The 11,863-nt window shown below is 44.4% G+C and overlaps 1 pseudogene; it reads left to right on the forward strand.

Annotated features, from left to right (window-relative positions):
• Positions 1–4,065: 4,065 nt before the first annotated feature.
• Positions 4,066–10,344, forward strand: LOC115471324 (annotated as a pseudogene).
• The last annotated feature ends 1,519 nt before the right edge of the window (positions 10,345–11,863 follow it).

Here is an 11,863-nt window from a genome sequence, read left to right on the forward strand (position 1 = left end):
TTCCACTCCACTCATTATTTTATAGACTTCTATCATATCTCCCCATTTGACTTATTTATTATGATTTGTTCAACTAATTGTGTGTATTTCAAGTAATTGCATGTGCATGATTTCAATTTATTTGGTTGTGAAGTAAAGTTTTATATGATTTTAACTGTATATATGGCCCCTGACGCAGCCTCTTGGAAGGTGAAACATGGCCATGTCGGTCATCTTGAGCAATAAATATCTGTTTCATCAATTTAGTGGTGTGCTCTGTTCTGTGTGTGGACTGTTCACATGCAGTTCTCAGCCTCTTTGTTGCTGTACTGTTTCTTGTGAGGCAAAACGTGGTTTTCACCATGGAGAGACATCTTGAGCTTTACTGACACACAACTGGAAGAGCTTCTCCCCAAGGAACCATTCTTTAAGAATACTGGGAAGAAGCAATTAAACTGAGTAAGCATTTAGTACACACAGAACTGCATTCTTCTACATGATTATTGTAGACATGATTCCTTGGGGCCTGAGGATTTACAAAGAACCCAGAATGTACAATGATGACAATGAATTTATGATAAAATGGGAAGCTATAATCAATAAATGCTCCCTGTATTTAATGATTTTAATTGCACAAACTGCAACTACAAAGGCAGAAAAGGTAAAAGAGGACTTAGACGCACAATTAAGAAATGTTAAAAAGCATGACATTTCCTTTATTGTCCTGTATGAACATTATACCAATTAGAGCACTTTAAGAAAGAAATTAAACATATCAAGTATGAAAAGTTCAAAAGAGACAAGCTAGATTATAAATATCATTCTATATATTCCTGGCATAGGAAAAAAAATAAAACAAGGTATAATGTAATTAGGGATAGAAGCAAGAAACTGATAAGGATCAAACATGACACTGATAATGTGATTAAAAGCCCAACACTGGAAAGAAAAAATAAGGCCAGATGCACTCCACATATTTGCAAAGATGGAAAAAAAAAAGAGAAAACGACAGCCAGCATGGTTAAAAGGTGAAGTAAAAGAGGCTATTATAGCCAAAAGATTATCCTTTGAAAATAGAAAAAGAACCCAAATGAAGAAAATAAGAAGCAACATAAGCATTGGAAGTTAGATGTAAAGTATCAGCCTTCCTGTTTGACACTGCTGTCTGGATGTCTCACCACCATCTGAAACTAAACATGTCCAAGACTGAGCTTCTTATCTATCCCCCTAAACCAACCTCTCCTCTTCCCCAATTTATCTCTGTGGACAACACTTTCATCCTCCCTTTATCATCAGCTCGTAACCTTGGGGTCATCTTCGACTCCTCTCTCTCCTTTCTCTGCACATATTCAACAGACTGCTAAATCCTGTCATTTCTTTCTCTATAATGAGCCCACCAGAAACCCACTGTACACACATATAGGTGCCCCCTTCACCCGTAAGGGCTATGGTAGTGGTGTACAGTTGGGGTAATGGGTTTTGGGGGGCTCAGCAGACAAGATAAGGGAGCAATGGTGAGATGTGTACCTGGGAGCATTTTATGAAGTCCACAGCAGTGCTCCATAGGGTGCCCCATTGCTTTCCTGGGATGTCTGGGGGACCAGTGTACTAAAAATGCTGGCTCCTCCTACATCCCAATGGCTTGATTTTGTGTGTCTTGCACATGGCCGTTTTTTGTTTTTTTAATGGACCAAAATAACAAAACGTCCAAATCACAAAACCTTGTTCAAAACAGTATTTTTGGAAAAAAAGGTAGACGTTTTTCTTTTTTGAAAATGACCTTCTTTCCTATTCAGATTTTGGATATTTTTGCAAAACGTCCAAAGTCGGACTTAGACATCATATTGAAAATGCCCCTCCACGTCACCTAATAGTCTTAACATGGAGTTAGATTTTCTGTAATTTTATGATCCAATTGTAATAAATGGAACATATGCACCTTCAGCAAAAAGAAGGCATGCATACAGTTCCATAACACATATTTAATGGTCAGTCATCTATTCAGTATTTATGTTGTATAGTTTTAGTAAGATTGTTTTGTATTCTGATTTTATTAGGTTCTGTATTTATGATTTTATTAATTTGTGCTTTTTAGATACATTATTATTTATGTATTTATTGAATGTTTCATAGGCATGACCACCTTTAATAGCAATTTTTCATTGAATAATTTGTTAATTGTTTTTCAATGAGAATTGGTTTTTAATATGCATTTTTGAAATGTTCCAATACATTTGTATGACTCTTTAGCCCTTTCCCTTTCTGATGACATCATTGGAGTTATTGAAATGCATACAAAATGGCTGCCTGGAACACATAATTTTAAAAGTTTCTTTTCTTGTTTTTCAGCATTTTATGCAGCATTTTTACATTTAAAAAATAGTGATAGCAAGTGGGGAGAGGTTGCTCTATCTGAAGTTATGATTGGTTTTGTGTATTTAAATATTTTCATGGAAGCGTAGCTAGCCTCCAAGGGAATCCGTAGGACCGTTAGATCAGGAAGGAGCAAAAGGAGCACTCAAGGAGGACAAGGCCACAGTGGAGAGATTGAATGAATTCTTTGCTTTGGTCTTTATGGAAGAAGATGTAAGAGATCTACCTGTACCGGAAATGGTTTTCAGAGTTGACGATGCAGAGGAAATGAAAGAAATCTCTGCGAACATGAAAGATGTGCTGAGCCAAATTGACAAGTTAAAGAGAGATAAATCACCTGTGCCAGATGGTATACACCCCAGGGTATTGAAAGAACTCAAACATGAAATTGCTGATCTGCTGCTAGTGATCTGTAACTTGTCGTTAACATCATCCATAGAACCTGAAGATTGGAGGGAGGCCACCTTGATGCTGATTTTTAAAAAGGGTTCCAGGGTGATCCAGTAGAGGAGTGTGGTAACCGTGTTAGTCCACTCTTAAGGTTATCAATAGAAATCAAACAAAATAAAATAAAAAGGGTGATCCAGGAAATTACAGACTGGTAAGCCTGATTTCAGTGCCAGCCAAACTATTATAAAGAATAAAATTACAGAACACGTTGTGACAAGGCTACTGCCATGGGGGCTAGGATGAAGCATTTAGACCCTGAAATACAAGTACCAGAAGCCATTGCAAGGAGGGAGGCAGAGAGTAATCTGGAAACAAGGGAATGGATTCCCAGCTCCAGCAGAGGGAGCCAGGGGGATAGTCAGGCTGAGCCTATAATTTTGTCCCCCACTAGGGGGAGGCAGAGGAAAGAACTCAGTTCTCCTGGATACACAATCAATATACCATGCGGCCCAGCTGGAATAGAGAGGGGCCCATGGAGAGGGAAGAAGATGATTATATGGATTATATGGAAGGATGGGTAGATCAGAGGGGAGAGGAATCCCAGGAGGGGGGAGAAGCCTCTATGGAGTGGGAGAGTTCCAAGGCAGGGATGGCCAGCTCCTGAGGGTTTGGAAGGATGTTGGAGGTGAGAGTAACCTGCTTTATTGGAAACCTGATATATTTGGAAACCTGCTTTATTTACCTGCTTTATTGAAAGCCTGATGTATTTGAAAACCTGCTTCATTTACCTGCTTTATTGGAAGCCTGGTTTATTTGGAAGCCTGCTTTATTTCCCTGCTTTACTGGAAACCTATGTGGTTGAAACCTGTTTGTTTGGGGATAACCTATGTACTGAAGTTTGTGACAGCTGTTATTGGCTTGATAATAAAAATCGCTTGACCTAGCCACTGTCTGCAATTGTAGTGAAATCTGGGAAGCAGTGAACCCTTTTCAGAATGGCACTATCCCAGATGGGACCTGAAGCGTGATCCACGGAGATGAGTTGTGGGACAGAGGACCTTGGTTCCCTTTATTAAGGCGCAGACCAGCAGGCACCTCAGGTAAGCTGTACCTAGGGAGGCCAAGGCTGGATAAGGAGCCAGTTAAGGAAGGGGGAACTAAAGGGTAGAGAATCCAGGCAGATTCTTAAAGGGGACCTGCTGAAAGGAAAAAAAAGGTAGGCTTTCACTTTTCTTTAGTGGAGTCTGGTGTGGTGGACACGCTGTAGCAATTGACGTGGATCCCGCCCTTTAAGTTGCTAAAATGCAGTGGAAAGCAATGTGAATCAACCCTGAGATCCTGAATAAAGTGCTCACCAAGCTCGGGGTGACAGACGGTTGGCGCTTCGTGGACGTGCTGGGGCTGGAACACGAATCGCTGTGTTCTGTGCCATCGCCTTACTGCTGCTCTTCCCTTTGACTCAACAGCATGAACGTTTCAGAGAGAAACAGAACTTAAAGGGCAAGAAATAAGTCCTAAAATTTACTTCATGAAGCAGACAATTGGCAGCTCCTGTAGGACTGTTGGTATTATACATGCAGTAGCCAATAACAAACTGGAGCTTGGTGACAGCTCTATCCTGAAACGTTTTTTTGGCAGAAACAAGCAATCTTCTGAAGAAAGGGCTTCCCATCTTGAAAAGAATGAGGCTATTCAGGCAGTCCATGACGCAGTAGCCCAGGAAGGGCAACGTCAGGTAGAAGATGATGTGAACTTCCAGTTCATAGTATTCATCAATGTGGATGGTAGCCTCTATGAATTGGATGGGAGAATGCCGTTTCCTGTGAAGCATGGTTCCACATCAGAGAATTAATTGCTGCAGGATGCTGCCAAGATCTGCAGTCAGTTTACAAGTCGTGAGAAAGGAGAAGTCAGATTCGGATTATTTTTCCCAATGTACATCACTTTGTATTTGTCTACATTCAATTTCATCTGTCATTTGGATGCACAGTCTTCCAGTTTCTTAAAGTCTTCCTGCAATTTTTCACAATCTGTATGCATTTTGGCAACTTTGAACAGCTTCATATCATCTGCAAATTTAATCACCTCACTAGTCATTCTGATTTCAACATCATTTATAAATATGTTAAATAGCACCGAACATCAGTCCCAGTACAGATCCCTGAAGCACTCCACTATTCACCCTTCTCCACCAAGAAAAATGGCCATTTAACCCTACCCTTTGTTTTCTGTCCAATAGCCAATTCTTAATCCACAGAAAGACATTGTTTCTCTCATGAGGTGCTTTGTCAAAAGGTTTCTAAAAATCTAGATCCACTACATCAACTGGTTCACCTTTATCAATATGTTTTTTTCACGCCTTCAAAGAAATGAAGCAAATTGGTGAGGCAAGACTGTCCCATTAAACCATGTTTGTCTATGTTGTGAAAAGGGTCCACTGCTTCCCAGCAAGGTGGAGCCGTCCACCAGCCATTTTCCAGATCTCATCACAATTGCAGACAGTGGCTAGGTCAAACGATTTTTATTATCAAGCCAATAACAGCTGTCACAAACTTCAGTTATCAAGTAGTAGAAGTGTTTAACAAAGAGATAATAGTTGAGGTTCTTGCTGTTTGTATCTTTGTGATATCTGGATGAAATATGAAAAAATGAATGGACATGCATGTGAAGAGTATTTAGGTGAAACTGAGATGTGCTGTCTTCGTATTGAGATGATGATGGAAATAAGGCGTAGCTTTCTGGGACTCGTGGGGTACTATAGACGTTTCATCCCTAACTTTGCGGAGATCTCCAGCCCCTTGACAGATATGTTAAAGAGGACCCACCCCAATACTTTGATATGAGAGACATAGGGGAGGGCAGCCTTCGACACACTACGACACATCTTATTTCAAGAACCCGTCTTGAGGGGTGTAGATTTTGGGAGGCCCTTCCTTTTACAAACCGATGCCTCTGAAACAGGGCTGGGGGCTGTCTTGTCCCAGGAGTTTGAGCAGGAGGAACACCCAGTGCTGTTTCTGAGTAAGAAACTGACGCCCGCAGAACAGCACTAATTGGTGATAGAAAGGGAGTGCCTAGCCGTTAAGTGGGCCATGGAGACTTTAAAGTATTACCTCCAGGGACGACCTTTTCTGCTCATAATGGATCATGCCCCGTTAAAATGGTTGCAGCAGAAGCGCGGTCAGAACAGCCGCCTTACGAGGTGGTATTTATCCTTGCAGGCTTTTTCCTTCACAGTGCAGCACTGGGCAGGGAAGCTCCATGGAAATGCAGACGCCCTGTCCCGAATTGCAGACCCTCGGGAGAGTCCTCTGTGGTCTTCCGAGGGTTGCAATTTCTTGAGGGAGGGGGTGTGTGACAAGGCTACTGCCAGGGGGGCTAGGATGAAGCATTTAGACCCTGAAATACAAGTACCAGAAGCCATTGCAAGAAGGGAGGCAGAGAGTAATCTGGAAACAAGGGAATGGATTCCCAGCTCCAGCAGAGGGAGCCAGGGGGATAGTCAGGCTGAGCCTATAATTTCGTCCCCCGCTAGGGGGGGTGGAGGGAAGAAGCTCAGTTCCCATGGATACATAATCAATATACCATGCGGCCCAGCTGGAATAGAGAGGGGCCCATGGAGAGGGAAGAAGATGATTGGATGGATTATATGGAAGGAGGGGTAGATCATAGGGGAGAGGAATCCGAGGAGGGGGGAGAAGCCTCTATGGAGTGGGAGAGTTCCAAGGCAGGGATGGCTCTTGAGGGTTTGGAAGGGTGTTGGAGGGAGAGTAACCTGCTTTATTGGAAGCCTGATATATTTGGAAACCTGCTTTATTGAAAGCTTGATGTATTTGGAAACCTGCTTTATTAACCTGCTCTATTGAAAGCCTGATATATTTGGAAGCCTGACTTATTTGGAAGCCTGCTTTATTCACCTGCTTTATTGGAAGCCTGATTTATTTGGAAGCCTGCTTTATTTCCCTGCTTTACTGGAAACCTGTGTGGTTGGAACCTGTTTGGTTGCTTGGTGAAATACACTGTGATACTACCTTTCTTCTCTCCCAAAATGGCTGAAATCGTTTCCCTCCCAAAGTGTCTCCAAGTTTTCTGGCCCCCTGGCTATACTGTTGCCAAGAATAAATGGAATGAATGAGGATTTGGTTCATTCTATCTTCTTGGTCATTCAGTTTGTTTAAGATAAGCAAACCAAAACTACCCTCATTCATTGTTTTTTTTTAACCTTTCATCCAAAATGAACACACATCCCTTGTCATATATGTTTGCAACATTGTGAAAGAATTTTGCTGAGTGAGCTATTACTATATGGACACAATCTGAACAATCATTAGCACAGAAACACGTCTTTCCAGAGCAACAGATTGTGCCCCTATGGTATAACTCACTCAGCAAAATTCTTTCACAACTTTGCAAACATTTAAGACAATCCAACTAGGACTCCCGAAACATGGCCTGTGTTGAGTCCCGTTGCCTGTCTACAACTGATTTTGTTGAACGTATGTGAATCATTGCTCAATAACGGACATCTTTTGATAAACTCCTAGTTCACCCGTTTGGTCATTCCCACTTTGTTCTCTCTGCATATCTGGATAAACCAGAAAGAACATGAGCTGTAGAGTGTTCTGTATTTTTACACATGCGAGTGACGCATAAGTATAGGTGCCATGTTTTAGAATTGCCCCCTATAGTTATAAGTCCTTTTGAATACTGACCCATGTGTGTTTAGTCAGTGAAAGCCAGGACTGGATTTCCTTCATTTCGGTAAGTATACATCAACTGAATACCAGGACAGGGAGACAGAAAGAGAATATAGGGCCTTGGGGTTGAAGAATATTTGTGCTGTCTCACCCAAATCCTGAAGGTAAGAATAAATTATTCCCTTTACAAAATAGCCCTTTAGACATAAGTTTTAAAACTCTTCTGGTGCTGTCTTTATGTGTAGCAGATCGTAAAAGGAGCAATTGATCCATCCAGTCTTGCCAATCATTCCTGTTTATTTTATTTTATTTTATTATTTATTGCATTTGTAGCCCACATTTTCCCACCTCTTTGCAGGCTCAATGTGGCTTATGTTACATCATGAATAGTGGAAATACATAAGAGAATAGACATTTAGTATTGCATAAGGATCTTGGGTAACATGATAATGATAAAGCATGATAGTAGTATAACAAGCAAACATCGTAAGGCAATTCTGGATATATGTGTAGGAGTTCACATTTGTTAATCTTTGTGGTATACCTTGTTAAAGAGATAAGTCTTCAGTAGTTTGCGGAAGTTAATTAGTTAGTAGATCGTTTTTAAGTTGCGCGGCAGCGCGTTCCAGAATTGTGTGCTCAAGTAGGAAAAGGTTGACGCATGCGTTAGTTTGTATTGTAGACCTTTGCAGTTGGGGAAGTGAAGATTGAGGAATGTGCGGGATGATTTTGTAGCGTTCCTGGGTGGTAGGTCTATCAGGTCTGACAGGTAGGCTGGGGCATCTCCGTGAATGATTTTGTGAACTAGGGTACATATTTTGAACGTGATGCGTTCTTTGAGTGGTAGCCAGTGTAGCTTTTCTCGTAGGGGTTTAGCACTTTCATATTTTGTTTTACCGAATATGAGTCTAGCTGCTGTGTTGTGTGCTGTCTGAAGTTTCTTGATTATTTGCTCTTTGCAGCCAGAATAGAGTGCGTTGCAATAGTCTAGATGGCTGAGTACCATTGATTGTACCAGGTTACGGAAGACGGTCCTTGGGAAGAAAGGTCTTACTCTTTTTAATTTCTACATTGAATGGAACATCTTCTTGGTTGTGTTTTTCACGTGATTCTCAAGTGTTAGGTGACGATCAATGGTAACTCCAAGAATTTTTAATGTGTCCGAAATTGGAAGTTTCAGTTTTGGTGTGTTGATGGTGGTGAATTTGTTCATGTTATGTTGAGAGGTGAGTATTAGGCATTGGGTTTTTTTCTGCATTGAGTTTCAACTGGAATGCATCCGCCCATGAGTGCATGATATGTAGAGTCTGGTTGATGTCATTGGAAATTTCCTTTAAATCTTGTTTAAATGGGATGTAGATCGTTATGTCGTCTGCGTATATGTATGGGTTGAGGTTTTGGTTTGATAGTAGTTTGGCCAAGGGTATCATCATTAAGTTGAATAAGGTCGGTGAGAGGGGGGGATCCTTGTGGAACTCAGCATTCAGGTATCCATGTGGCTGATGTGGTCGAATTAGATGTCACTTGGTATGATCGTGTGGTTAGGAACCCCTTGAACCAAGTGAGAACGTTGCCTCCAATTCCGAAGTACTCTAGGATATTTAGTAGTATTCCATGATCAACCATGTCGAAGGCGCTGGACATGTCAAATTGTAGGAGTAATATGTTCTTGCCAGTTGCGATCAATAGTTTGATGTTACGTCTGTGCTTTCCTCGCCCTCTGGTGGCCAGAACGGGTGTCTGCTATGGACCATCACCCGTTCCAGATTTCGGCTCAGTCCGGTCCGGATCTTCCAGGCTGCCAGGTTTGCTTGTGTTGTTTGAGCCTGCACAGCACCCATAGCTGCCTGGTGATTGCAGCAGCTGAGTTCCAGGTGCTGCTGGGCTTATTAGCCATTTTGTTACTTTCAGCCCTTGCCTTTGCATCGTCTTAGGCCCTGGTACGTGGGTGCTTGTGCACTTCTGCCTGAGAGACTTTGTCTGGACCTGATTCTGCGTTTGCTGGTTTCCTGCCTTTTGAACCTTGCCTGATCCTGGACTTTGCTTTGCTTGCCACCTGCCTTTTGAACCTTTGCCTGGACTTGGACTTTGCTTTGCTTGCCGCCTGCCTTTTGAACCTTTGCCTGGACCTGGACTTTGCTTTGCTTGCTGCCTGCCTTTTGACCCTTTGTCTGGACCTGGACTTTGCTTTGCTTGCCGCCTGCCTTTTGACCCTTTGTCTGGACCTGTCTTCTGCTTGCTTGCTGGCTGACTGCCTAGAGACCTAGCCTGGATTTGCCGGTACGTCTGTTCTGCCTTGCTTCTGGTGTGGGGTGGTTTTGCCTGCTACTGCCGCTCCTCGGCAGTGGTCCAAGGGCTCACAAACCCAGTTCCTGTTTAGTAAACGTGACAGAATGCAAAGGCCATGAGCTCGGCAAGATCACCCTACCAGCTGGGTTTCCAGCCTAAGACTTTCTTCCCTGTTGGCAATCCGGGTTCCAGCCTCGGTGCAGCTCCTGATTCCGGCTCGGACCCCAGCTCCAACCCAATTTTTGATCTTGATCCTTTTCTGACGCTCCGGGATTACCGCATTAAACTTTTGTCTGACCCAGCCCTGGAGAAGACTCCTGAAGCTGCAGCAGAGAGAAAGCGTTTCTGGGGTCCTGTTGTCTCTGGAAACCCAATCTCTTCTATTGATCCTTCTACCAAGCTCTTCTTGTACCGCTTCAGACTTCTCTCAGATCCAGGCCAGCGGGATACTCCTGAAGCCCACGCTGAAAGAAGGTGGCTGCCTGGTTCCAGTCCAGTTCTGGATTCTGATGTCAGTTCCAGCCAAGCTCGGAGTCCAGTCCACGGGAGGCATCTAACCGAGCCTCCAATCCCAGTTCAAGTGGTGCTTCCACTCAAGCCTCGGAGTCCAGCCTGAGTGACGCTGCTAACCGAACCTCCAATTCCAGTTCGGGTGGTGCTTCGAACTGAGCCTCCAATCCTCGGTCAAGTGGCGCTCCCACTCAAGCCTCGGAGTCCAGTCCACGGGATGCGTCTAACCGAGCTTCCAATCTCAGTTCAAGTGGTGCTTCCACTCAAGCCTCGGAGTCCAGCCCGAGTGACACTGCTAACCGAGCCAGTGCGGGTGGTGCTTCGAACTGAGCCTCCCATCCTCAGTCAAGTGACGCTCCCACTCAAGCCTCGGAGTTCAGTCCGAGTCGCACTTCGAACCGAGCCTCCGATGCCAGTCCAAGTGATGCTTCCAGTCAAGCCTCTGAGTACAGTTCGAGTGGCGCTTCCAACTGAGCCTTTGATTCCCGTTCAAGTGACACTCCTAGCCGAGCCTTTGCTGAGTTCGAGTTCCAGCCCAGATGATGCTGAGTTCACTCCGGGTGTGAGTTCCAGCCAAGTTGTTCCTGAGTCTGCCCTGAGTTCCAGCCAAGATGTTCCAGAGTCTGCACTGAATTCCAACCAAGAGCTTGAGCCTGCTCTGAGTCCCTGCCCAGAGCCTGAGTCTGTTTTGAGTTTCAGCCCAGATGAGCCTGAGTCTGCTCTGAGATCCTGCCAAGCGCTGGAGTCTGCTCTGAGTTCCATTCAAGCTTCTGAGCCTGTCCTGAGTTCCAGCCAAGATGTTCCTGAGTCTGCACTGAGTTCCAGCCATGTGCCTGAGTCTGCTTCGAGGTCTAGTCCTGAGAGCGGTCCGAGGGCCGGCGCTGATGCCTGTCCGGATGCCAGTCTTGACTCTGGTTCACGCTCCAGCCAAGCTACCCCTGGTCATGTTTTGAGGCTCCTCCATAGATTCCATCATTGCTACCCGTGGAGACCTGAATTCCCCGTGGAGGTAGGGGAGGACTTGAGGAGGGGGTACTGTTACATCTGTGCTTTCCTCGTCCTCTGGTGGCCAGAACGGGTGGCTGCTATGGACCATCACCCGTTCCAGATTTCGGCTCAGTCCGGTCCGGATCTTCCAGGCTGCCAGGTTTGCTTGTGTTGTTTGAGCCTGCACAGCACCCGTAGCTGCCTGGTGATTGCAGCATCTGAGTTCCAGGTGCTGCTGGGCTTATTAGCCATTTTGTTACTTTCAGCCCTTGCCTTTGCATCGTCTTAGGCCCTGGTACGTGGGTGCTTGTGCACTTCTGGACCTGATTCTGCATCTGCTGGTTTCCTGCCTTTTGAACCTTGCCTGTTTAGTAAACGTGACAGAATGCAAAGGCCATGAGCTCGGCAAGATCACCCTACCAGCTGGGTTTCCAGCCTAAGACTTTCTTCCCAGTAAACGTGACATTTGAATTTAGTCATAAGAGTAACTAGTACTGTTTCAGTACTGTGGTTCAGGGGCGTAGCCACGGGTGGGCCTGGATGGGCCTAGGCCCACCCAGTTTGGGTTCAGACCCACCCAGCAGCGGAGCGGAGGGAGCAGGCAGCACTGATCCTGCAACTGCCTCCTCTCTGACGGC

This window comes from Microcaecilia unicolor, chromosome 5 (assembly GCF_901765095.1).
Source record: "Microcaecilia unicolor chromosome 5, aMicUni1.1, whole genome shotgun sequence".
Lineage (NCBI taxonomy): Eukaryota > Metazoa > Chordata > Amphibia > Gymnophiona > Siphonopidae > Microcaecilia > Microcaecilia unicolor.